This window comes from Eleutherodactylus coqui, chromosome 13, assembly GCF_035609145.1.
Source record: "Eleutherodactylus coqui strain aEleCoq1 chromosome 13, aEleCoq1.hap1, whole genome shotgun sequence".
In the NCBI taxonomy this organism is placed as follows: domain Eukaryota; kingdom Metazoa; phylum Chordata; class Amphibia; order Anura; family Eleutherodactylidae; genus Eleutherodactylus; species Eleutherodactylus coqui.
In genome coordinates this window covers 79,176,754-79,200,996 of record NC_089849.1, presented here as the reverse complement: position 1 = coordinate 79,200,996, position 24,243 = coordinate 79,176,754, and the positions used below count along the sequence as shown (strand labels likewise).

Here is a 24,243-nt window from a genome sequence, read left to right as displayed (position 1 = left end):
AAAGCCTTTTCTTATAGAGTTTGTTCGGTTTCAGAAAAGGCCAAAAAGTCCATTTCTGAGCATCCTCAAAAGCAAGTTCTTCTGACCACTAAAATGTTCAGAAAGCAACTTGAGAGCTTTCAAAATTGAAAACTGGCAGCAGTGGGATTCGAACCCACGCCTCCAAAGAGACTGGAGCCTTAATCCAGCGCCTTAGACCGCTCGGCCATGCTACCATGAAAAAGTGGATAATTTGGGATCAAAATGTCCAAGAGATTTCATAAAGAACATTTCTCCTGGCAAGAAATCCTTTTCCAGAATTTGATTTAAAAAGAAGAATTGTTGCTGCATTCGAGCTGAATATTTAATGATGGCAGCAGAAGGCTGAAAATGCATTCCTCCAGTTAGAAAGGAAGCAAACGCAAGTGAGTTCAACAGTATTACCGCACTACTGCTTTTTCAGATGTTTCTAGGCTATTGAAGGCTTTGAAGTGCAAGATCGTGGAGTGCGCCTAATGTCTACTTAGCTAGCGCATCAGGGTAGCTTAATCTGTGCCATAACATCTTGGGAATATCATCAAAAGCCTTTTCTTATAGAGTTTGTTCGGTTTCAGAAAAGGCCAAAAAGTCCATTTCTGAGCATCATCAAAAGCAAGTTCTTCTGACCACTAAAATGTTCAGAAAGCAACTTGAGAGCTTTCAAAATTGAAAACTGGCAGCAGTGGGATTCGAACCCACGCCTCCAAAGAGACTGGAGCCTTAATCCAGCGCCTTAGACCGCTCGGCCATGCTACCATGAAAAAGTGGATAATTTTGGATCAAAATGTCCAAGAGATTTCATAAAGAACATTTCTCCTGGCAAGAAATCCTTTTCCAGAATTTGATTTAAAAAGAAGAATTGTTGCTGCATTCGAGCTGAATATTTAATGATGGCAGCAGAAGGCTGAAAATGCATTCCTCCAGTTAGAAAGGAAGCAAACGCAAGTGAGTTCAACAGTATTACCGCACTACTGCTTTTTCAGATGTTTCTAGGCTATTGAAGGCTTTGAAGTGCAAGATCGTGGAGTGCGCCTAATGTCTACTTAGCTAGCGCATCAGGGTAGCTTAATCTGTGCCATAACATCTTGGGAATATCATCAAAAGCCTTTTCTTATACAGTTTGTTCGGTTTCAGAAAAGGCCAAAAAGTCCATTTCTGAGCATCATCAAAAGCAAGTTCTTCTGACCACTAAAATGTTCAGAAAGCAACTTGAGAGCTTTCAAAATTGAAAACTGGCAGCAGTGCGATTCGAACCCACGCCTCCAAAGAGACTGGAGCCTTAATCCAGCACCTTAGACCGCTCGGCCATGCTACCATGAAAAAGTGGATAATTTGGGATCAAAATGTCCAAGAGATTTCATAAAGAACATTTCTCCTGGCAAGAAATCCTTTTCCAGAATTTGATTTAAAAAGAAGAATTGTTGCTGCATTCGAGCTGAATATTTAATGATGGCAGCAGAAGGCTGAAAATGCATTCCTCCAGTTAGAAAGGAAGCAAACGCAAGTGAGTTCAACAGTATTACCACACTACTGCTTTTTCAGATGTTTCTAGGCTATTGAAGGCTTTGAAGTGCAAGATCGTGGAGTGCGCCTAATGTCTACTTAGCTAGCGCATCGGGGTAGCTTAATCTGTGCCATAACATCTTGGGAATATCATCAAAAGCCTTTTCTTATAGAGTTTGTTCGGTTTCAGAAAAGGCCAAAAAGTCCATTTCTGAGCATCCTCAAAAGCAAGTTCTTCTGACCACTAAAATGTTCAGAAAGCAACTTGAGAGCTTTCAAAATTGAAAACTGGCAGCAGTGGGATTCGAACCCACGCCTCCAAAGAGACTGGAGCCTTAATCCAGCGCCTTAGACCGCTCGGCCATGCTACCATGAAAAAGTGGATAATTTTGGATCAAAATGTCCAAGAGATTTCATAAAGAACATTTCTCCTGGCAAGAAATCCTTTTCCAGAATTTGATTTAAAAAGAAGAATTGTTGCTGCATTCGAGCTGAATATTTAATGATGGCAGCAGAAGGCTGAAAATGCATTCCTCCAGTTAGAAAGGAAGCAAACGCAAGTGAGTTCAACAGTATTACCGCACTACTGCTTTTTCAGATGTTTCTAGGCTATTGAAGGCTTTGAAGTGCAAGATCGTGGAGTGCGCCTAATGTCTACTTAGCTAGCGCATCGGGGTAGCTTAATCTGTGCCATAACATCTTAGGAATATCATCAAAAGCCTTTTCTTATACAGTTTGTTCGGTTTCAGAAAAGGCCAAAAAGTCCATTTCTGAGCATCATCAAAAGCAAGTTCTTCTGACCACTAAAATGTTCAGAAAGCAACTTGAGAGCTTTCAAAATTGAAAACTGGCAGCAGTGCGATTCGAACCCACGCCTCCAAAGAGACTGGAGCCTTAATCCAGCGCCTTAGACCGCTCGGCCATGCTACCATGAAAAAGTGGATAATTTGGGATCAAAATGTCCAAGAGATTTCATAAAGAACATTTCTCCTGGCAAGAAATCCTTTTCCAGAATTTGATTTAAAAAGAAGAATTGTTGCTGCATTCGAGCTGAATATTTAATGATGGCAGCAGAAGGCTGAAAATGCATTCCTCCAGTTAGAAAGGAAGCAAACGCAAGTGAGTTCAACAGTATTACCGCACTACTGCTTTTTCAGATGTTTCTAGGCTATTGAAGGCTTTGAAGTGCAAGATCGTGGAGTGCGCCTAATGTCTACTTAGCTAGCGCATCGGGGTAGCTTAATCTGTGCCATAACATCTTGGGAATATCATCAAAAGCCTTTTCTTATAGAGTTTGTTCGGTTTCAGAAAAGGCCAAAAAGTCCATTTCTGAGCATCCTCAAAAGCAAGTTCTTCTGACCACTAAAATGTTCAGAAAGCAACTTGAGAGCTTTCAAAATTGAAAACTGGCAGCAGTGGGATTCGAACCCACGCCTCCAAAGAGACTGGAGCCTTAATCCAGCGCCTTAGACCGCTCGGCCATGCTACCATGAAAAAGTGGATAATTTTGGATCAAAATGTCCAAGAGATTTCATAAAGAACATTTCTCCTGGCAAGAAATCCTTTTCCAGAATTTGATTTAAAAAGAAGAATTGTTGCTGCATTCGAGCTGAATATTTAATGATGGCAGCAGAAGGCTGAAAATGCATTCCTCCAGTTAGAAAGGAAGCAAACGCAAGTGAGTTCAACAGTATTACCGCACTACTGCTTTTTCAGATGTTTCTAGGCTATTGAAGGCTTTGAAGTGCAAGATCGTGGAGTGCGCCTAATGTCTACTTAGCTAGCGCATCGGGGTAGCTTAATCTGTGCCATAACATCTTAGGAATATCATCAAAAGCCTTTTCTTATACAGTTTGTTCGGTTTCAGAAAAGGCCAAAAAGTCCATTTCTGAGCATCATCAAAAGCAAGTTCTTCTGACCACTAAAATGTTCAGAAAGCAACTTGAGAGCTTTCAAAATTGAAAACTGGCAGCAGTGCGATTCGAACCCACGCCTCCAAAGAGACTGGAGCCTTAATCCAGCGCCTTAGACCGCTCGGCCATGCTACCATGAAAAAGTGGATAATTTGGGATCAAAATGTCCAAGAGATTTCATAAAGAACATTTCTCCTGGCAAGAAATCCTTTTCCAGAATTTGATTTAAAAAGAAGAATTGTTGCTGCATTCGAGCTGAATATTTAATGATGGCAGCAGAAGGCTGAAAATGCATTCCTCCAGTTAGAAAGGAAGCAAACGCAAGTGAGTTCAACAGTATTACCGCACTACTGCTTTTTCAGATGTTTCTAGGCTATTGAAGGCTTTGAAGTGCAAGATCGTGGAGTGCGCCTAATGTCTACTTAGCTAGCGCATCGGGGTAGCTTAATCTGTGCCATAACATCTTGGGAATATCATCAAAAGCCTTTTCTTATAGAGTTTGTTCGGTTTCAGAAAAGGCCAAAAAGTCCATTTCTGAGCATCATCAAAAGCAAGTTCTTCTGACCACTAAAATGTTCAGAAAGCAACTTGAGAGCTTTCAAAATTGAAAACTGGCAGCAGTGCGATTCGAACCCACGCCTCCAAAGAGACTGGAGCCTTAATCCAGCGCCTTAGACCGCTCGGCCATGCTACCATGAAAAAGTGGATAATTTGGGATCAAAATGTCCAAGAGATTTCATAAAGAACATTTCTCCTGGCAAGAAATCCTTTTCCAGAATTTGATTTAAAAAGAAGAATTGTTGCTGCATTCGAGCTGAATATTTAATGATGGCAGCAGAAGGCTGAAAATGCATTCCTCCAGTTAGAAAGGAAGCAAACGCAAGTGAGTTCAACAGTATTACCGCACTACTGCTTTTTCAGATGTTTCTAGGCTATTGAAGGCTTTGAAGTGCAAGATCGTGGAGTGCGCCTAATGTCTACTTAGCTAGCGCATCAGGGTAGCTTAATCTGTGCCATAACATCTTGGGAATATCATCAAAAGCCTTTTCTTATACAGTTTGTTCGGTTTCAGAAAAGGCCAAAAAGTCCATTTCTGAGCATCATCAAAAGCAAGTTCTTCTGACCACTAAAATGTTCAGAAAGCAACTTGAGAGCTTTCAAAATTGAAAACTGGCAGCAGTGCGATTCGAACCCACGCCTCCAAAGAGACTGGAGCCTTAATCCAGCGCCTTAGACCGCTCGGCCATGCTACCATGAAAAAGTGGATAATTTGGGATCAAAATGTCCAAGAGATTTCATAAAGAACATTTCTCCTGGCAAGAAATCCTTTTCCAGAATTTGATTTAAAAAGAAGAATTGTTGCTGCATTCGAGCTGAATATTTAATGATGGCAGCAGAAGGCTGAAAATGCATTCCTCCAGTTAGAAAGGAAGCAAACGCAAGTGAGTTCAACAGTATTACCGCACTACTGCTTTTTCAGATGTTTCTAGGCTATTCAAGGCTTTGAAGTGCAAGATCGTGGAGTGCGCCTAATGTCTACTTAGCTAGCGCATCGGGGTAGCTTAATCTGTGCCATAACATCTTGGGAATATCATCAAAAGCCTTTTCTTATAGAGTTTGTTCGGTTTCAGAAAAGGCCAAAAAGTCCATTTCTGAGCATCCTCAAAAGCAAGTTCTTCTGACCACTAAAATGTTCAGAAAGCAACTTGAGAGCTTTCAAAATTGAAAACTGGCAGCAGTGGGATTCGAACCCACGCCTCCAAAGAGACTGGAGCCTTAATCCAGCGCCTTAGACCGCTCGGCCATGCTACCATGAAAAAGTGGATAATTTTGGATCAAAATGTCCAAGAGATTTCATAAAGAACATTTCTCCTGGCAAGAAATCCTTTTCCAGAATTTGATTTAAAAAGAAGAATTGTTGCTGCATTCGAGCTGAATATTTAATGATGGCAGCAGAAGGCTGAAAATGCATTCCTCCAGTTAGAAAGGAAGCAAACGCAAGTGAGTTCAACAGTATTACCGCACTACTGCTTTTTCAGATGTTTCTAGGCTATTGAAGGCTTTGAAGTGCAAGATCGTGGAGTGCGCCTAATGTCTACTTAGCTAGCGCATCAGGGTAGCTTAATCTGTGCCATAACATCTTGGGAATATCATCAAAAGCCTTTTCTTATAGAGTTTGTTCGGTTTCAGAAAAGGCCAAAAAGTCCATTTCTGAGCATCATCAAAAGCAAGTTCTTCTGACCACTAAAATGTTCAGAAAGCAACTTGAGAGCTTTCAAAATTGAAAACTGGCAGCAGTGCGATTCGAACCCACGCCTCCAAAGAGACTGGAGCCTTAATCCAGCGCCTTAGACCGCTCGGCCATGCTACCATGAAAAAGTGGATAATTTGGGATCAAAATGTCCAAGAGATTTCATAAAGAACATTTCTCCTGGCAAGAAATCCTTTTCCAGAATTTGATTTAAAAAGAAGAATTGTTGCTGCATTCGAGCTGAATATTTAATGATGGCAGCAGAAGGCTGAAAATGCATTCCTCCAGTTAGAAAGGAAGCAAACGCAAGTGAGTTCAACAGTATTACCGCACTACTGCTTTTTCAGATGTTTCTAGGCTATTGAAGGCTTTGAAGTGCAAGATCGTGGAGTGCGCCTAATGTCTACTTAGCTAGCGCATCGGGGTAGCTTAATCTGTGCCATAACATCTTGGGAATATCATCAAAAGCCTTTTCTTATAGAGTTTGTTCGGTTTCAGAAAAGGCCAAAAAGTCCATTTCTGAGCATCATCAAAAGCAAGTTCTTCTGACCACTAAAATGTTCAGAAAGCAACTTGAGAGCTTTCAAAATTGAAAACTGGCAGCAGTGCGATTCGAACCCACGCCTCCAAAGAGACTGGAGCCTTAATCCAGCGCCTTAGACCGCTCGGCCATGCTACCATGAAAAAGTGGATAATTTGGGATCAAAATGTCCAAGAGATTTCATAAAGAACATTTCTCCTGGCAAGAAATCCTTTTCCAGAATTTGATTTAAAAAGAAGAATTGTTGCTGCATTCGAGCTGAATATTTAATGATGGCAGCAGAAGGCTGAAAATGCATTCCTCCAGTTAGAAAGGAAGCAAACGCAAGTGAGTTCAACAGTATTACCACACTACTGCTTTTTCAGATGTTTCTAGGCTATTGAAGGCTTTGAAGTGCAAGATCGTGGAGTGCGCCTAATGTCTACTTAGCTAGCGCATCGGGGTAGCTTAATCTGTGCCATAACATCTTGGGAATATCATCAAAAGCCTTTTCTTATAGAGTTTGTTCGGTTTCAGAAAAGGCCAAAAAGTCCATTTCTGAGCATCCTCAAAAGCAAGTTCTTCTGACCACTAAAATGTTCAGAAAGCAACTTGAGAGCTTTCAAAATTGAAAACTGGCAGCAGTGGGATTCGAACCCACGCCTCCAAAGAGACTGGAGCCTTAATCCAGCGCCTTAGACCGCTCGGCCATGCTACCATGAAAAAGTGGATAATTTGGGATCAAAATGTCCAAGAGATTTCATAAAGAACATTTCTCCTGGCAAGAAATCCTTTTCCAGAATTTGATTTAAAAAGAAGAATTGTTGCTGCATTCGAGCTGAATATTTAATGATGGCAGCAGAAGGCTGAAAATGCATTCCTCCAGTTAGAAAGGAAGCAAACGCAAGTGAGTTCAACAGTATTACCGCACTACTGCTTTTTCAGATGTTTCTAGGCTATTGAAGGCTTTGAAGTGCAAGATCGTGGAGTGCGCCTAATGTCTACTTAGCTAGCGCATCAGGGTAGCTTAATCTGTGCCATAACATCTTGGGAATATCATCAAAAGCCTTTTCTTATAGAGTTTGTTCGGTTTCAGAAAAGGCCAAAAAGTCCATTTCTGAGCATCATCAAAAGCAAGTTCTTCTGACCACTAAAATGTTCAGAAAGCAACTTGAGAGCTTTCAAAATTGAAAACTGGCAGCAGTGCGATTCGAACCCACGCCTCCAAAGAGACTGGAGCCTTAATCCAGCGCCTTAGACCGCTCGGCCATGCTACCATGAAAAAGTGGATAATTTGGGATCAAAATGTCCAAGAGATTTCATAAAGAACATTTCTCCTGGCAAGAAATCCTTTTCCAGAATTTGATTTAAAAAGAAGAATTGTTGCTGCATTCGAGCTGAATATTTAATGATGGCAGCAGAAGGCTGAAAATGCATTCCTCCAGTTAGAAAGGAAGCAAACGCAAGTGAGTTCAACAGTAGTACCACACTACTGCTTTTTCAGATGTTTCTAGGCTATTGAAGGCTTTGAAGTGCAAGATCGTGGAGTGCGCCTAATGTCTACTTAGCTAGCGCATCGGGGTAGCTTAATCTGTGCCATAACATCTTGGGAATATCATCAAAAGCCTTTTCTTATAGAGTTTGTTCGGTTTCAGAAAAGGCCAAAAAGTCCATTTCTGAGCATCCTCAAAAGCAAGTTCTTCTGACCACTAAAATGTTCAGAAAGCAACTTGAGAGCTTTCAAAATTGAAAACTGGCAGCAGTGGGATTCGAACCCACGCCTCCAAAGAGACTGGAGCCTTAATCCAGCGCCTTAGACCGCTCGGCCATGCTACCATGAAAAAGTGGATAATTTTGGATCAAAATGTCCAAGAGATTTCATAAAGAACATTTCTCCTGGCAAGAAATCCTTTTCCAGAATTTGATTTAAAAAGAAGAATTGTTGCTGCATTCGAGCTGAATATTTAATGATGGCAGCAGAAGGCTGAAAATGCATTCCTCCAGTTAGAAAGGAAGCAAACGCAAGTGAGTTCAACAGTATTACCGCACTACTGCTTTTTCAGATGTTTCTAGGCTATTGAAGGCTTTGAAGTGCAAGATCATGGAGTGCGCCTAATGTCTACTTAGCTAGCGCATCAGGGTAGCTTAATCTGTGCCATAACATCTTGGGAATATCATCAAAAGCCTTTTCTTATACAGTTTGTTCGGTTTCAGAAAAGGCCAAAAAGTCCATTTCTGAGCATCATCAAAAGCAAGTTCTTCTGACCACTAAAATGTTCAGAAAGCAACTTGAGAGCTTTCAAAATTGAAAACTGGCAGCAGTGCGATTCGAACCCACGCCTCCAAAGAGACTGGAGCCTTAATCCAGCGCATTAGACCGCTCGGCCATGCTACCATGAAAAAGTGGATAATTTTGGATCAAAATGTCCAAGAGATTTCATAAAGAACATTTCTCCTGGCAAGAAATCCTTTTCCAGAATTTGATTTAAAAAGAAGAATTGTTGCTGCATTCGAGCTGAATATTTAATGATGGCAGCAGAAGGCTGAAAATGCATTCCTCCAGTTAGAAAGGAAGCAAACGCAAGTGAGTTCAACAGTATTACCGCACTACTGCTTTTTCAGATGTTTCTAGGCTATTGAAGGCTTTGAAGTGCAAGATCGTGGAGTGCGCCTAATGTCTACTTAGCTAGCGCATCAGGGTAGCTTAATCTGTGCCATAACATCTTGGGAATATCATCAAAAGCCTTTTCTTATAGAGTTTGTTCGGTTTCAGAAAAGGCCAAAAAGTCCATTTCTGAGCATCATCAAAAGCAAGTTCTTCTGACCACTAAAATGTTCAGAAAGCAACTTGAGAGCTTTCAAAATTGAAAACTGGCAGCAGTGGGATTTGAACACACGCCTCCAAAGAGACTGGAGCCTTAATCCAGCGCCTTAGACCGCTCGGCCATGCTACCATGAAAAAGTGGATAATGTGGGATCAAAATGTCCAAGAGATTTCATAAAGAACATTTCTCCTGGCAAGAAATCCTTTTCCAGAATTTGATTTAAAAAGAAGAATTGTTGCTGCATTCGAGCTGAATATTTAATGATGGCAGCAGAAGGCTGAAAATGCATTCCTCCAGTTAGAAAGGAAGCAAACGCAAGTGAGTTCAACAGTATTACCGCACTACTGCTTTTTCAGATGTTTCTAGGCTATTGAAGGCTTTGAAGTGCAAGATCGTGGAGTGCGCCTAATGTCTACTTAGCTAGCGCATCGGGGTAGCTTAATCTGTGCCATAACATCTTGGGAATATCATCAAAAGCCTTTTCTTATTGAGTTTGTTCGGTTTCAGAAAAGGCCAAAAAGTCCGTTTCTGAGCATCATCAAAAGCAAGTTCTTCTGACCACTAAAATGTTCAGAAAGCAACTTGAGAGCTTTCAAAATTGAAAACTGGCAGCAGTGGGATTCGAACCCACGCCTCCAAAGAGACTGGAGCCTTAATCCAGCGCATTAGACCGCTCGGCCATGCTACCATGAAAAAGTGGATAATTTTGGATCAAAATGTCCAAGAGATTTCATAAAGAACATTTCTCCTGGCAAGAAATCCTTTTCCAGAATTTGATTTAAAAAGAAGAATTGTTGCTGCATTCGAGCTGAATATTTAATGATGGCAGCAGAAGGCTGAAAATGCATTCCTCCAGTTAGAAAGGAAGCAAACGCAAGTGAGTTCAACAGTATTACCGCACTACTGCTTTTTCAGATGTTTCTAGGCTATTGAAGGCTTTGAAGTGCAAGATCGTGGAGTGCGCCTAATGTCTACTTAGCTAGCGCATCAGGGTAGCTTAATCTGTGCCATAACATCTTGGGAATATCATCAAAAGCCTTTTCTTATAGAGTTTGTTCGGTTTCAGAAAAGGCCAAAAAGTCCATTTCTGAGCATCATCAAAAGCAAGTTCTTCTGACCACTAAAATGTTCAGAAAGCAACTTGAGAGCTTTCAAAATTGAAAACTGGCAGCAGTGGTATTCGAACCCATGCCTCCAAAGAGACTGGAGCCTTAATCCAGCGCCTTAGACCGCTCGGCCATGCTACCATAAAAGAGTGGATAATTTGGGATCAAAATGTCCAAGAGATTTCATAAATAACATTTCTCCTGGCAAGAAATCCTTTTCCAGAATGTGATTTAAAAAGAAGAATTGTTGCTGCATTCGAGCTGAATATTTAATGATGGCAGCAGAAGGCTGAAAATGCATTCCTCCAGTTAGAAAGGAAGCAAACGCAAGTGAGTTCAACAGTATTACCGCACTACTGCTTTTTCAGATGTTTCTAGGCTATTGAAGGCTTTGAAGTGCAAGATCGTGGAGTGCGCCTAATGTCTACTTAGCTAGCGCATCGGGGTAGCTTAATCTGTGCCATAACATCTTGGGAATATCATCAAAAGCCTTTTCTTATAGAGTTTGTTCGGTTTCAGAAAAGGCCAAAAAGTCCATTTCTGAGCATCATCAAAAGCAAGTTCTTCTGACCACTAAAATGTTCAGAAAGCAACTTGAGAGCTTTCAAAATTGAAAACTGGCAGCAGTGGGATTCGAACCCACGCCTCCAAAGAGACTGGAGCCTTAATCCAGCGCCTTAGACCGCTCGGCCATGCTACCATGAAAAAGTGGATAATTTTGGATCAAAATGTCCAAGAGATTTCATAAAGAACATTTCTCCTGGCAAGAAATCCTTTTCCAGAATTTGATTTAAAAAGAAGAATTGTTGCTGCATTCGAGCTGAATATTTAATGATGGCAGCAGAAGGCTGAAAATGCATTCCTCCAGTTAGAAAGGAAGCAAACGCAAGTGAGTTCAACAGTATTACCGCACTACTGCTTTTTCAGATGTTTCTAGGCTATTGAAGGCTTTGAAGTGCAAGATCGTGGAGTGCGCCTAATGTCTACTTAGCTAGCGCATCAGGGTAGCTTAATCTGTGCCATAACATCTTGGGAATATCATCAAAAGCCTTTTCTTATAGAGTTTGTTCGGTTTCAGAAAAGGCCAAAAAGTCCATTTCTGAGCATCCTCAAAAGCAAGTTCTTCTGACCACTAAAATGTTCAGAAAGCAACTTGAGAGCTTTCAAAATTGAAAACTGGCAGCAGTGGGATTCGAACCCACGCCTCCAAAGAGACTGGAGCCTTAATCCAGCGCCTTAGACCGCTCGGCCATGCTACCATGAAAAAGTGGATAATTTTGGATCAAAATGTCCAAGAGATTTCATAAAGAACATTTCTCCTGGCAAGAAATCCTTTTCCAGAATTTGATTTAAAAAGAAGAATTGTTGCTGCATTTGAGCTGAATATTTAATGATGGCAGCAGAAGGCTGAAAATGCATTCCTCCAGTTAGAAAGGAAGCAAACGCAAGTGAGTTCAACAGTATTACCGCACTACTGCTTTTTCAGATGTTTCTAGGCTATTGAAGGCTTTGAAGTGCAAGATCGTGGAGTGCGCCTAATGTCTACTTAGCTAGCGCATCAGGGTAGCTTAATCTGTGCCATAACATCTTGGGAATATCATCAAAAGCCTTTTCTTATAGAGTTTGTTCGGTTTCAGAAAAGGCCAAAAAGTCCATTTCTGAGCATCATCAAAAGCAAGTTCTTCTGACCACTAAAATGTTCAGAAAGCAACTTGAGAGCTTTCAAAATTGAAAACTGGCAGCAGTGCGATTCGAACCCACGCCTCCAAAGAGACTGGAGCCTTAATCCAGCGCCTTAGACCGCTCGGCCATGCTACCATGAAAAAGTGGATAATTTGGGATCAAAATGTCCAAGAGATTTCATAAAGAACATTTCTCCTGGCAAGAAATCCTTTTCCAGAATGTGATTTAAAAAGAAGAATTGTTGCTGCATTCGAGCTGAATATTTAATGATGGCAGCAGAAGGCTGAAAATGCATTCCTCCAGTTAGAAAGGAAGCAAACGCAAGTGAGTTCAACAGTATTACCGCACTACTGCTTTTTCAGATGTTTCTAGGCTATTGAAGGCTTTGAAGTGCAAGATCGTGGAGTGCGCCTAATGTCTACTTAGCTAGCGCATCAGGGTAGCTTAATCTGTGCCATAACATCTTGGGAATATCATCAAAAGCCTTTTCTTATAGAGTTTGTTCGGTTTCAGAAAAGGCCAAAAAGTCCATTTCTGAGCATCATCAAAAGCAAGTTCTTCTGACCACTAAAATGTTCAGAAAGCAACTTGAGAGCTTTCAAAATTGAAAACTGGCAGCAGTGCGATTCGAACCCACGCCTCCAAAGAGACTGGAGCCTTAATCCAGCGCCTTAGACCGCTCGGCCATGCTACCATGAAAAAGTGGATAATTTGGGATCAAAATGTCCAAGAGATTTCATAAAGAACATTTCTCCTGGCAAGAAATCCTTTTCCAGAATTTGATTTAAAAAGAAGAATTGTTGCTGCATTCGAGCTGAATATTTAATGATGGCAGCAGAAGGCTGAAAATGCATTCCTCCAGTTAGAAAGGAAGCAAACGCAAGTGAGTTCAACAGTATTACCACACTACTGCTTTTTCAGATGTTTCTAGGCTATTGAAGGCTTTGAAGTGCAAGATCGTGGAGTGCGCCTAATGTCTACTTAGCTAGCGCATCGGGGTAGCTTAATCTGTGCCATAACATCTTGGGAATATCATCAAAAGCCTTTTCTTATAGAGTTTGTTCGGTTTCAGAAAAGGCCGCCAAAAAGTCCATTTCTGAGCATCCTCAAAAGCAAGTTCTTCTGACCACTAAAATGTTCAGAAAGCAACTTGAGAGCTTTCAAAATTGAAAACTGGCAGCAGTGGGATTCGAACCCACGCCTCCAAAGAGACTGGAGCCTTAATCCAGCGCCTTAGACCGCTCGGCCATGCTACCATGAAAAAGTGGATAATTTTGGATCAAAATGTCCAAGAGATTTCATAAAGAACATTTCTCCTGGCAAGAAATCCTTTTCCAGAATTTGATTTAAAAAGAAGAATTGTTGCTGCATTCGAGCTGAATATTTAATGATGGCAGCAGAAGGCTGAAAATGCATTCCTCCAGTTAGAAAGGAAGCAAACGCAAGTGAGTTCAACAGTATTACCGCACTGCTGCTTTTTCAGATGTTTCTAGGCTATTGAAGTCTTTGAAGTGCAAGATCGTGGAGTGCGCCTAATGTCTACTTAGCTAGCGCATCAGGGTAGCTTAATCTGTGCCATAACATCTTGGGAATATCATCAAAAGCCTTTTCTTATAGAGTTTGTTCGGTTTCAGAAAAGGCCAAAAAGTCCATTTCTGAGCATCATCAAAAGCAAGTTCTTCTGACCACTAAAATGTTCAGAAAGCAACTTGAGAGCTTTCAAAATTGAAAACTGGCAGCAGTGCGATTCGAACCCACGCCTCCAAAGAGGCTGGAGCCTTAATCCAGCGCCTTAGACCGCTCGGCCATGCTACCATGAAAAAGTGGATAATTTGGGATCAAAATGTCCAAGAGATTTCATAAAGAACATTTCTCCTGGCAAGAAATCCTTTTCCAGAATTTGATTTAAAAAGAAGAATTGTTGCTGCATTCGAGCTGAATATTTAATGATGGCAGCAGAAGGCTGAAAATGCATTCCTCCAGTTAGAAAGGAAGCAAACGCAAGTGAGTTCAACAGTATTACCGCACTACTGCTTTTTCAGATGTTTCTAGGCTATTGAAGGCTTTGAAGTGCAAGATCGTGGAGTGCGCCTAATGTCTACTTAGCTAGCGCATCGGGGTAGCTTAATCTGTGCCATAACATCTTGGGAATATCATCAAAAGCCTTTTCTTATAGAGTTTGTTCGGTTTCAGAAAAGGCCAAAAAGTCCATTTCTGAGCATCCTCAAAAGCAAGTTCTTCTGACCACTAAAATGTTCAGAAAGCAACTTGAGAGCTTTCAAAATTGAAAACTGGCAGCAGTGCGATTCGAACCCACGCCTCCAAAGAGACTGGAGCCTTAATCCAGCGCCTTAGACCGCTCGGCCATGCTACCATGAAAAAGTGGATAATTTGGGATCAAAATGTCCAAGAGATTTCATAAAGAACATTTCTCCTGGCAAGAAATCCTTTTCCAGAATTTGATTTAAAAAGAAGAATTGTTGCTGCATTCGAGCTGAATATTTAATGATGGCAGCAGAAGGCTGAAAATGCATTCCTCCAGTTAGAAAGGAAGCAAACGCAAGTGAGTTCAACAGTATTACCACACTACTGCTTTTTCAGATGTTTCTAGGCTATTGAAGGCTTTGAAGTGCAAGATCGTGGAGTGCGCCTAATGTCTACTTAGCTAGCGCATCGGGGTAGCTTAATCTGTGCCATAACATCTTGGGAATATCATCAAAAGCCTTTTCTTATAGAGTTTGTTCGGTTTCAGAAAAGGCCGCCAAAAAGTCCATTTCTGAGCATCCTCAAAAGCAAGTTCTTCTGACCACTAAAATGTTCAGAAAGCAACTTGAGAGCTTTCAAAATTGAAAACTGGCAGCAGTGGGATTCGAACCCACGCCTCCAAAGAGACTGGAGCCTTAATCCAGCGCCTTAGACCGCTCGGCCATGCTACCATGAAAAAGTGGATAATTTTGGATCAAAATGTCCAAGAGATTTCATAAAGAACATTTCTCCTGGCAAGAAATCCTTTTCCAGAATTTGATTTAAAAAGAAGAATTGTTGCTGCATTCGAGCTGAATATTTAATGATGGCAGCAGAAGGCTGAAAATGCATTCCTCCAGTTAGAAAGGAAGCAAACGCAAGTGAGTTCAACAGTATTACCGCACTGCTGCTTTTTCAGATGTTTCTAGGCTATTGAAGTCTTTGAAGTGCAAGATCGTGGAGTGCGCCTAATGTCTACTTAGCTAGCGCATCAGGGTAGCTTAATCTGTGCCATAACATCTTGGGAATATCATCAAAAGCCTTTTCTTATAGAGTTTGTTCGGTTTCAGAAAAGGCCAAAAAGTCCATTTCTGAGCATCATCAAAAGCAAGTTCTTCTGACCACTAAAATGTTCAGAAAGCAACTTGAGAGCTTTCAAAATTGAAAACTGGCAGCAGTGCGATTCGAACCCACGCCTCCAAAGAGGCTGGAGCCTTAATCCAGCGCCTTAGACCGCTCGGCCATGCTACCATGAAAAAGTGGATAATTTGGGATCAAAATGTCCAAGAGATTTCATAAAGAACATTTCTCCTGGCAAGAAATCCTTTTCCAGAATTTGATTTAAAAAGAAGAATTGTTGCTGCATTCGAGCTGAATATTTAATGATGGCAGCAGAAGGCTGAAAATGCATTCCTCCAGTTAGAAAGGAAGCAAACGCAAGTGAGTTCAACAGTATTACCGCACTACTGCTTTTTCAGATGTTTCTAGGCTATTGAAGGCTTTGAAGTGCAAGATCGTGGAGTGCGCCTAATGTCTACTTAGCTAGCGCATCGGGGTAGCTTAATCTGTGCCATAACATCTTGGGAATATCATCAAAAGCCTTTTCTTATAGAGTTTGTTCGGTTTCAGAAAAGGCCAAAAAGTCCATTTCTGAGCATCCTCAAAAGCAAGTTCTTCTGACCACTAAAATGTTCAGAAAGCAACTTGAGAGCTTTCAAAATTGAAAACTGGCAGCAGTGGGATTCGAACCCACGCCTCCAAAGAGACTGGAGCCTTAATCCAGCGCCTTAGACCGCTCGGCCATGCTACCATGAAAAAGTGGATAATGTGGGATCAAAATGTCCAAGAGATTTCATAAAGAACATTTCTCCTGGCAAGAAATCCTTTTCCAGAATTTGATTTAAAAAGAAGAATTGTTGCTGCATTCGAGCTGAATATTTAATGATGGCAGCAGAAGGCTGAAAATGCATTCCTCCAGTTAGAAAGGAAGCAAACGCAAGTGAGTTCAACAGTATTACCGCACTACTGCTTTTTCAGATGTTTCTAGGCTATTGAAGGCTTTGAAGTGCAAGATCGTGGAGTGCGCCTAATGTCTACTTAGCTAGCGCATCGGGGTAGCTTAATCTGTGCCATAACATCTTGGGAATATCATCAAAAGCCTTTTCTTATAGAGTTTGTTCGGTTTCAGAAAAGGCCAAAAAGTCCATTTCTGAGCATCCTCAAAAGCAAGTTCTTCTGACCACTAAAATGTTCAGAAAGCAACTTGAGAGCTTTCAAAATTGAAAACTGGCAGCAGTGGGATTCGAACCCACGCCTCCAAAGAGACTGGAGCCTTAATCCAGCGCCTTAGACCGCTCGGCCATGCTACCATGAAAAAGTGGATAATGTGGGATCAAAATGTCCAAGAGATTTCATAAAGAACATTTCTCCTGGCAAGAAATCCTTTTCCAGAATTTGATTTAAAAAGAAGAATTGTTGCTGCATTCGAGCTGAATATTTAATGATGGCAGCAGAAGGCTGAAAATGCATTCCTCCAGTTAGAAAGGAAGCAAACGCAAGTGAGTTCAACAGTATTACCGCACTACTGCTTTTTCAGATGTTTCTAGGCTATTGAAGGCTTTGAAGTGCAAGATCGTGGAGTGCGCCTAATGTCTACTTAGCTAGCGCATCGGGGTAGCTTAATCTGTGCCATAACATCTTGGGAATATCATCAAAAGCCTTTTCTTATAGAGTTTGTTCGGTTTCAGAAAAGGCCAAAAAGTCCGTTTCTGAGCATCATCAAAAGCAAGTTCTTCTGACCACTAAAATGTTCAGAAAGCAACTTGAGAGCTTTCAAAATTGAAAACTGGCAGCAGTGGGATTCGAACCCACGCCTCCAAAGAGACTGGAGCCTTAATCCAGCGCATTAGACCGCTCGGCCATGCTACCATGAAAAAGTGGATAATTTTGGATCAAAATGTCCAAGAGATTTCATAAAGAACATTTCTCCTGGCAAGAAATCCTTTTCCAGAATTTGATTTAAAAAGAAGAATTGTTGCTGCATTCGAGCTGAATATTTAATGATGGCAGCAGAAGGCTGAAAATGCATTCCTCCAGTTAGAAAGGAAGCAAACGCAAGTGAGTTCAACAGTATTACCGCACTACTGCTTTTTCAGATGTTTCTAGGCTATTGAAGGCTTTGAAGTGCAAGATCGTGGAGTGCGCCTAATGTCTACTTAGCTAGCGCATCAGGGTAGCTTAATCTGTGCCATAACATCTTGGGAATATCATCAAAAGCCTTTTCTTATAGAGTTTGTTCGGTTTCAGAAAAGGCCAAAAAGTCCATTTCTGAGCATCCTCAAAAGCAAGTTCTTCTGACCACTAAAATGTTCAGAAAGCAACTTGAGAGCTTTCAAAATTGAAAACTGGCAGCAGTGGGATTCGAACCCACGCCTCCAAAGAGACTGGAGCCTTAATCCAGCGCCTTAGACCGCTCGGCCATGCTACCATGAAAAAGTGGATAATTTTGGATCAAAATGTCCAAGAGATTTCATAAAGAACATTTCTCCTGGCAAGAAATCCTTTTCCAGAATTTGATTTAAAAAGAAGAATTGTTGCTGCATTCGAGCTGAATATTTAATGATGGCAGCAGAAGGCTGAAAATGCATTCCTCCAGTTAGAAAGGAAGCAAACGCAAGTGAGTTCAACAGTATTACCGCACTGCTGCTTTTTCAGATGTTTCTAGGCTATTGAAGTCTTTGAAGTGCAAGATCGTGGAGTGCGCCTAATGTCTACTTAGCTAGCGCATCAGGGTAGCTTAATCTGTGCCATAACATCTTGGGAATATCATCAAAAGCCTTTTCTTATAGAGTTTGTTCGGTTTCAGAAAAGGCCAAAAAGTCCATTTCTGAGCATCATCAAAAGCAAGTTCTTCTGACCACTAAAATGTTCAGAAAGCAACTTGAGAGCTTTCAAAATTGAAAACTGGCAGCAGTGCGATTCGAACCCACGCCTCCAAAGAGGCTGGAGCCTTAATCCAGCGCCTTAGACCGCTCGGCCATGCTACCATGAAAAAGTGGATAATTTGGGATCAAAATGTCCAAGAGATTTCATAAAGAACATTTCTCCTGGCAAGAAATCCTTTTCCAGAATTTGATTTAAAAAGAAGAATTGTTGCTGCATTCGAGCTGAATATTTAATGATGGCAGCAGAAGGCTGAAAATGCATTCCTCCAGTTAGAAAGGAAGCAAACGCAAGTGAGTTCAACAGTATTACCGCACTACTGCTTTTTCAGATGTTTCTAGGCTATTGAAGGCTTTGAAGTGCAAGATCGTGGAGTGCGCCTAATGTCTACTTAGCTAGCGCATCGGGGTAGCTTAATCTGTGCCATAACATCTTGGGAATATCATCAAAAGCCTTTTCTTATAGAGTTTGTTCGGTTTCAGAAAAGGCCAAAAAGTCCATTTCTGAGCATCCTCAAAAGCAAGTTCTTCTGACCACTAAAATGTTCAGAAAGCAACTTGAGAGCTTTCAAAATTGAAAACTGGCAGCAGTGGGATTCGAACCCACGCCTCCAAAGAGACTGGAGCCTTAATCCAGCGCCTTAGACCGCTCGGCCATGCTACCATGAAAAAGTGGATAATGTGGGATCAAAATGTCCAAGAGATTTCATAAAGAACATTTCTCCTGGCAAGAAATCCTTTTCCAGAATTTGATTTAAAAAGAAGAATTGTTGCTGCATTCGAGCTGAATATTTAATGATGGCAGCAGAAGGCTGAAAATGCATTCCTCCAGTTAGAAAGGAAGCAAACGCAAGTGAGTTCAACAGTATTACCGCACTACTGCTTTTTCAGATGTTTCTAGGCTATTGAAGGCTTTGAAGTGCAAGATCGTGGAGTGCGCCTAATGTCTACTTAGCTAGCGCATCGGGGTAGCTTAATCTGTGCCATAACATCTTGGGAATATCATCAAAAGCCTTTTCTTATAGAGTTTGTTCGGTTTCAGAAAAGGCCAAAAAGTCCGTTTCTGAGCATCATCAAAAGCAAGTTCTTCTGACCACTAAAATGTTCAGAAAGCAACTTGAGAGCTTTCAAAATTGAAAACTGGCAGCAGTGGGATTCGAACCCACGCCTCCAAAGAGACTGGAGCCTTAATCCAGCGCATTAGACCGCTCGGCCATGCTACCATGAAAAAGTGGATAATTTTGGATCAAAATGTCCAAGAGATTTCATAAAGAACATTTCTCCTGGCAAGAAATCCTTTTCCAGAATTTGATTTAAAAAGAAGAATTGTTGCTGCATTCGAGCTGAATATTTAATGATGGCAGCAGAAGGCTGAAAATGCATTCCTCCAGTTAGAAAGGAAGCAAACGCAAGTGAGTTCAACAGTATTACCACACTACTGCTTTTTCAGATGTTTCTAGGCTATTGAAGGCTTTGAAGTGCAAGATCGTGGAGTGCGCCTAATGTCTACTTAGCTAGCGCATCAGGGTAGCTTAATCTGTGCCATAACATCTTGGGAATATCATCAAAAGCCTTTTCTTATAGAGTTTGTTCGGTTTCAGAAAAGGCCAAAAAGTCCATTTCTGAGCATCCTCAAAAGCAAGTTCTTCTGACCACTAAAATGTTCAGAAAGCAACTTGAGAGCTTTCAAAATTGAAAACTGGCAGCAGTGGGATTCGAACCCACGCCTCCAAAGAGACTGGAGCCTTAATCCAGCGCCTTAGACCGCTCGGCCATGCTACCATGAAAAAGTGGATAATTTTGGATCAAAATGTCCAAGAGATTTCATAAAGAACATTTCTCCTGGCAAGAAATCCTTTTCCAGAATTTGATTTAAAAAGAAGAATTGTTGCTGCATTCGAGCTGAATATTTAATGATGGCAGCAGAAGGCTGAAAATGCATTCCTCCAGTTAGAAAGGAAGCAAACGCAAGTGAGTTCAACAGTATTACCGCACTACTGCTTTTTCAGATGTTTCTAGGCTATTGAAGGCTTTGAAGTGCCAGATCGTGGAGTGCGCCTAATGTCTACTTAGCTAGCGCATCAGGGTAGCTTAATCTGTGCCATAACATCTTGGGAATATCATCAAAAGCCTTTTCTTATAGAGTTTGTTCGGTTTCAGAAAAGGCCAAAAAGTCCATTTCTGAGCATCATCAAAAGCAAGTTCTTCTGACCACTAAAATGTTCAGAAAGCAACTTGAGAGCTTTCAAAATTGAAAACTGGCAGCAGTGCGATTCGAACCCACGCCTCCAAAGAGACTGGAGCCTTAATCCAGCGCCTTAGACCGCTCGGCCATGCTACCATGAAAAAGTGGATAATTTGGGATCAAAATGTCCAAGAGATTTCATAAAGAACATTTCTCCTGGCAAGAAATCCTTTTCCAGAATTTGATTTAAAAAGAAGAATTGTTGCTGCATTCGAGCTGAATATTTAATGATGGCAGCAGAAGGCTGAAAATGCATTCCTCCAGTTAGAAAGGAAGCAAACGCAAGTGAGTTCAACAGTATTACCACACTACTGCTTTTTCAGATGTTTCTAGGCTATTGAAGGCTTTGAAGTGCAAGATCGTGGAGTGCGCCTAATGTCTACTTAGCTAGCGCATCGGGGTAGCTTAATCTGTGCCATAACATCTTGGGAATATCATCAAAAGCCTTTTCTTATAGAGTTTGTTCGGTTTCAGAAAAGGCCAAAAAGTCCATTTCTGAGCATCCTCAAAAGCAAGTTCTTCTGACCACTAAAATGTTCAGAAAGCAACTTGAGAGCTTTCAAAATTGAAAACTGGCAGCAGTGGGATTCGAACCCACGCCTCCAAAGAGACTGGAGCCTTAATCCAGCGCCTTAGACCGCTCGGCCATGCTACCATGAAAAAGTGGATAATTTTGGATCAAAATGTCCAAGAGATTTCATAAAGAACATTTCTCCTGGCAAGAAATCCTTTTCCAGAATTTGATTTAAAAAGAAGAATTGTTGCTGCATTCGAGCTGAATATTTAATGATGGCAGCAGAAGGCTGAAAATGCATTCCTCCAGTTAGAAAGGAAGCAAACGCAAGTGAGTTCAACAGTATTACCGCACTACTGCTTTTTCAGATGTTTCTAGGCTATTGAAGGCTTTGAAGTGCAAGATCGTGGAGTGCGCCTAATGTCTACTTAGCTAGCGCATCAGGGTAGCTTAATCTGTGCCATAACATCTTGGGAATATCATCAAAAGCCTTTTCTTATAGAGTTTGTTCGGTTTCAGAAAAGGCCAAAAAGTCCATTTCTGAGCATCATCAAAAGCAAGTTCTTCTGACCACTAAAATGTTCAGAAAGCAACTTGAGAGCTTTCAAAATTGAAAACTGGCAGCAGTGCGATTCGAACCCACGCCTCCAAAGAGACTGGAGCCTTAATCCAGCGCCTTAGACCGCTCGGCCATGCTACCATGAAAAAGTGGATAATTTGGGATCAAAATGTCCAAGAGATTTCATAAAGAACATTTCTCCTGGCAAGAAATCCTTTTCCAGAATTTGATTTAAAAAGAAGAATTGTTGCTGCATTCGAGCTGAATATTTAATGATGGCAGCAGAAGGCTGAAAATGCATTCCTCCAGTTAGAAAGGAAGCAAACGCAAGTGAGTTCAACAGTATTACCGCACTACTGCTTTTTCAGATGTTTCTAGGCTATTGAAGGCTTTGAAGTGCAAGATCGTGGAGTGCGCCTAATGTCTACTTAGCTAGCGCATCGGGGTAGCTTAATCTGTGCCATAACATCTTGGGAATATCATCAAAAGCCTTTTCTTATAGAGTTTGTTCGGTTTCAGAAAAGGCCAAAAAGTCCATTTCTGAGCATCCTCAAAAGCAAGTTCTTCTGACCACTAAAATGTTCAGAAAGCAACTTGAGAGCTTTCAAAATTGAAAACTGGCAGCAGTGGGATTCGAACCCACGCCTCCAAAGAGACTGGAGCCTTAATCCAGCGCCTTAGACCGCTCGGCCATGCTACCATGAAAAAGTGTATAATGTGGGATCAAAATGTCCAAGAGATTTCATAAAGAACATTTCTCCTGGCAAGAAATCCTTTTCCAGAATGTGATTTAAAAAGAAGAATTGTTGCTGCATTCGAGCTGAATATTTAATGATGGCAGCAGAAGGCTGAAAATGCATTCCTCCAGTTAGAAAGGAAGCAAACGCAAGTGAGTTCAACAGTATTACCGCACTACTGCTTTTTCAGATGTTTCTAGGCTATTGAAGGCTTTGAAGTGCAAGATCGTGGAGTGCGCCTAATGTCTACTTAGCTAGCGCATCGGGGTAGCTTAATCTGTGCCATAACATCTTGGGAATATCATCAAAAGCCTTTTCTTATAGAGTTTGTTCGGTTTCAGAAAAGGCCAAAAAGTCCATTTCTGAGCATCCTCAAAAGCAAGTTCTTCTGACCACTAAAATGTTCAGAAAGCAACTTGAGAGCTTTCAAAATTGAAAACTGGCAGCAGTGGGATTCGAACCCACGCCTCCAAAGAGACTGGAGCCTTAATCCAGCGCCTTAGACCGCTCGGCCATGCTACCATGAAAAAGTGGATAATTTTGGATCAAAATGTCCAAGAGATTTCATAAAGAACATTTCTCCTGGCAAGAAATCCTTTTCCAGAATTTGATTTAAAAAGAAGAATTGTTGCTGCATTCGAGCTGAATATTTAATGATGGCAGCAGAAGGCTGAAAATGCATTCCTCCAGTTAGAAAGGAAGCAAACGCAAGTGAGTTCAACAGTATTACCGCACTACTGCTTTTTCAGATGTTTCTAGGCTATTGAAGGCTTTGAAGTGCAAGATCGTGGAGTGCGCCTAATGTCTACTTAGCTAGCGCATCAGGGTAGCTTAATCTGTGCCATAACATCTTGGGAATATCATCAAAAGCCTTTTCTTATAGAGTTTGTTCGGTTTCAGAAAAGGCCAAAAAGTCCATTTCTGAGCATCCTCAAAAGCAAGTTCTTCTGACCACTAAAATGTTCAGAAAGCAACTTGAGAGCTTTCAAAATTGAAAACTGGCAGCAGTGGGATTCGAACCCACGCCTCCAAAGAGACTGGAGCCTTAATCCAGCGCCTTAGACCGCTCGGCCATGCTACCATGAAAAAGTGGATAATTTTGGATCAAAATGTCCAAGAGATTTCATAAAGAACATTTCTCCTGGCAAGAAATCCTTTTCCAGAATTTGATTTAAAAAGAAGAATTGTTGCTGCATTTGAGCTGAATATTTAATGATGGCAGCAGAAGGCTGAAAATGCATTCCTCCAGTTAGAAAGGAAGCAAACGCAAGTGAGTTCAACAGTATTACCGCACTACTGCTTTTTCAGATGTTTCTAGGCTATTGAAGGCTTTGAAGTGCAAGATCGTGGAGTGCGCCTAATGTCTACTTAGCTAGCGCATCAGGGTAGCTTAATCTGTGCCATAACATCTTGGGAATATCATCAAAAGCCTTTTCTTATAGAGTTTGTTCGGTTTCAGAAAAGGCCAAAAAGTCCATTTCTGAGCATCATCAAAAGCAAGTTCTTCTGACCACTAAAATGTTCAGAAAGCAACTTGAGAGCTTTCAAAATTGAAAACTGGCAGCAGTGCGATTCGAACCCACGCCTCCAAAGAGACTGGAGCCTTAATCCAGCGCCTTAGACCGCTCGGCCATGCTACCATGAAAAAGTGGATAATTTGGGATCAAAATGTCCAAGAGATTTCATAAAGAACATTTCTCCTGGCAAGAAATCCTTTTCCAGAATGTGATTTAAAAAGAAGAATTGTTGCTGCATTCGAGCTGAATATTTAATGATGGCAGCAGAAGGCTGAAAATGCATTCCTCCAGTTAGAAAGGAAGCAAACGCAAGTGAGTTCAACAGTATTACCGCACTACTGCTTTTTCAGATGTTTCTAGGCTATTGAAGGCTTTGAAGTGCAAGATCGTGGAGTGCGCCTAATGTCTACTTAGCTAGCGCATCAGGGTAGCTTAATCTGTGCCATAACATCTTGGGAATATCATCAAAAGCCTTTTCTTATAGAGTTTGTTCGGTTTCAGAAAAGGCCAAAAAGTCCATTTCTGAGCATCATCAAAAGCAAGTTCTTCTGACCACTAAAATGTTCAGAAAGCAACTTGAGAGCTTTCAAAATTGAAAACTGGCAGCAGTGCGATTCGAACCCACGCCTCCAAAGAGACTGGAGCCTTAATCCAGCGCCTTAGACCG

The 24,243-nt window shown here is 41.2% G+C and overlaps 20 non-coding genes across 20 annotated transcripts; all 20 read right to left on the bottom strand.

Annotated features, from left to right (window-relative positions):
• Nucleotides 1-133: 133 nt before the first annotated feature.
• TRNAL-AAG (transfer RNA leucine (anticodon AAG)) lies at nucleotides 134-215 on the bottom strand. The gene has a single exon. It is a non-coding gene; the product is annotated as a tRNA-Leu (tRNA).
• Nucleotides 216-692: 477 nt separating this feature from the next.
• TRNAL-AAG (transfer RNA leucine (anticodon AAG)) lies at nucleotides 693-774 on the bottom strand. Its single transcript has one exon. It is a non-coding gene; the product is annotated as a tRNA-Leu (tRNA).
• Nucleotides 775-1,810: 1,036 nt separating this feature from the next.
• Nucleotides 1,811-1,892, bottom strand: TRNAL-AAG (transfer RNA leucine (anticodon AAG)). Its single transcript has one exon. It is a non-coding gene; the product is annotated as a tRNA-Leu (tRNA).
• Nucleotides 1,893-2,928: 1,036 nt separating this feature from the next.
• Nucleotides 2,929-3,010, bottom strand: TRNAL-AAG (transfer RNA leucine (anticodon AAG)). Its single transcript has one exon. It is a non-coding gene; the product is annotated as a tRNA-Leu (tRNA).
• A 2,154-nt stretch (nucleotides 3,011-5,164) lies between these two features.
• Nucleotides 5,165-5,246, bottom strand: TRNAL-AAG (transfer RNA leucine (anticodon AAG)). Its single transcript has one exon. It is a non-coding gene; the product is annotated as a tRNA-Leu (tRNA).
• A 1,595-nt stretch (nucleotides 5,247-6,841) lies between these two features.
• On the bottom strand, nucleotides 6,842-6,923 carry TRNAL-AAG (transfer RNA leucine (anticodon AAG)). The gene has a single exon. It is a non-coding gene; the product is annotated as a tRNA-Leu (tRNA).
• Nucleotides 6,924-7,959: 1,036 nt separating this feature from the next.
• TRNAL-AAG (transfer RNA leucine (anticodon AAG)) lies at nucleotides 7,960-8,041 on the bottom strand. Its single transcript has one exon. It is a non-coding gene; the product is annotated as a tRNA-Leu (tRNA).
• A 2,713-nt stretch (nucleotides 8,042-10,754) lies between these two features.
• Nucleotides 10,755-10,836, bottom strand: TRNAL-AAG (transfer RNA leucine (anticodon AAG)). The gene has a single exon. It is a non-coding gene; the product is annotated as a tRNA-Leu (tRNA).
• Nucleotides 10,837-11,313: 477 nt separating this feature from the next.
• TRNAL-AAG (transfer RNA leucine (anticodon AAG)) lies at nucleotides 11,314-11,395 on the bottom strand. The gene has a single exon. It is a non-coding gene; the product is annotated as a tRNA-Leu (tRNA).
• Nucleotides 11,396-12,993: 1,598 nt separating this feature from the next.
• TRNAL-AAG (transfer RNA leucine (anticodon AAG)) lies at nucleotides 12,994-13,075 on the bottom strand. Its single transcript has one exon. It is a non-coding gene; the product is annotated as a tRNA-Leu (tRNA).
• A 1,598-nt stretch (nucleotides 13,076-14,673) lies between these two features.
• TRNAL-AAG (transfer RNA leucine (anticodon AAG)) lies at nucleotides 14,674-14,755 on the bottom strand. The gene has a single exon. It is a non-coding gene; the product is annotated as a tRNA-Leu (tRNA).
• Nucleotides 14,756-15,791: 1,036 nt separating this feature from the next.
• TRNAL-AAG (transfer RNA leucine (anticodon AAG)) lies at nucleotides 15,792-15,873 on the bottom strand. Its single transcript has one exon. It is a non-coding gene; the product is annotated as a tRNA-Leu (tRNA).
• Nucleotides 15,874-16,350: 477 nt separating this feature from the next.
• Nucleotides 16,351-16,432, bottom strand: TRNAL-AAG (transfer RNA leucine (anticodon AAG)). The gene has a single exon. It is a non-coding gene; the product is annotated as a tRNA-Leu (tRNA).
• Nucleotides 16,433-17,468: 1,036 nt separating this feature from the next.
• TRNAL-AAG (transfer RNA leucine (anticodon AAG)) lies at nucleotides 17,469-17,550 on the bottom strand. Its single transcript has one exon. It is a non-coding gene; the product is annotated as a tRNA-Leu (tRNA).
• Nucleotides 17,551-18,586: 1,036 nt separating this feature from the next.
• TRNAL-AAG (transfer RNA leucine (anticodon AAG)) lies at nucleotides 18,587-18,668 on the bottom strand. The gene has a single exon. It is a non-coding gene; the product is annotated as a tRNA-Leu (tRNA).
• Nucleotides 18,669-19,704: 1,036 nt separating this feature from the next.
• TRNAL-AAG (transfer RNA leucine (anticodon AAG)) lies at nucleotides 19,705-19,786 on the bottom strand. Its single transcript has one exon. It is a non-coding gene; the product is annotated as a tRNA-Leu (tRNA).
• A 1,036-nt stretch (nucleotides 19,787-20,822) lies between these two features.
• Nucleotides 20,823-20,904, bottom strand: TRNAL-AAG (transfer RNA leucine (anticodon AAG)). The gene has a single exon. It is a non-coding gene; the product is annotated as a tRNA-Leu (tRNA).
• A 1,036-nt stretch (nucleotides 20,905-21,940) lies between these two features.
• On the bottom strand, nucleotides 21,941-22,022 carry TRNAL-AAG (transfer RNA leucine (anticodon AAG)). Its single transcript has one exon. It is a non-coding gene; the product is annotated as a tRNA-Leu (tRNA).
• A 477-nt stretch (nucleotides 22,023-22,499) lies between these two features.
• TRNAL-AAG (transfer RNA leucine (anticodon AAG)) lies at nucleotides 22,500-22,581 on the bottom strand. The gene has a single exon. It is a non-coding gene; the product is annotated as a tRNA-Leu (tRNA).
• Nucleotides 22,582-23,058: 477 nt separating this feature from the next.
• TRNAL-AAG (transfer RNA leucine (anticodon AAG)) lies at nucleotides 23,059-23,140 on the bottom strand. Its single transcript has one exon. It is a non-coding gene; the product is annotated as a tRNA-Leu (tRNA).
• Nucleotides 23,141-24,243: the final 1,103 nt, after the last annotated feature.